Source organism: Grammomys surdaster, unplaced genomic scaffold, assembly GCF_004785775.1.
Source record: "Grammomys surdaster isolate TR1022 unplaced genomic scaffold, NIH_TR_1.0 232, whole genome shotgun sequence".
Lineage (NCBI taxonomy): Eukaryota > Metazoa > Chordata > Mammalia > Rodentia > Muridae > Grammomys > Grammomys surdaster.
The window spans coordinates 1,111,262-1,111,744 of record NW_021604677.1 but is presented as its reverse complement, the minus strand read 5'-3'; positions in this window follow the sequence as shown (position 1 = coordinate 1,111,744).

Sequence of the window (483 nt, the reverse complement as noted above, 5' to 3'; positions counted from 1 at the left end):
CCCCCCCCCCCCCCCCCCCCCCCCCCCCCCCCCCCCCCCCCCCCCCCCCCCCCCCCCCCCGCCCGCCCCGCCCCCGCCCGCGGCCCCCCCCCCCCCCGCGGCCGGCGAGGGAGCGGGAGAGAGAAACACATGGAGAGAGAAAGAGAGGGAGGGCTAGGCCTACCTGGCTATTGCTAGGTAACAGTTGGGCAGAACATAGAAGGAATGCTAACACATACCTTCAAGCATTTTCTTAGACCTTTATAGCTACTATTTACTTATATTAAAACAGTTCTTTACATCTTTACAACTTACTTAAGCTTCATGTCCTCAAACCTTTACAACATGTATTTATATACCTTAAAACAGTTTTTAGACCCTCAGAAGTTGTATAAAATTTAAACTGTTTTTTAGTCCAATCATTTACTGTGAAACCCAGGAAGTTGTTTCCTGAGAGCAGACATTGTAAAGCATTTTCCTTTAAATAAAGAAATAATAAAAATT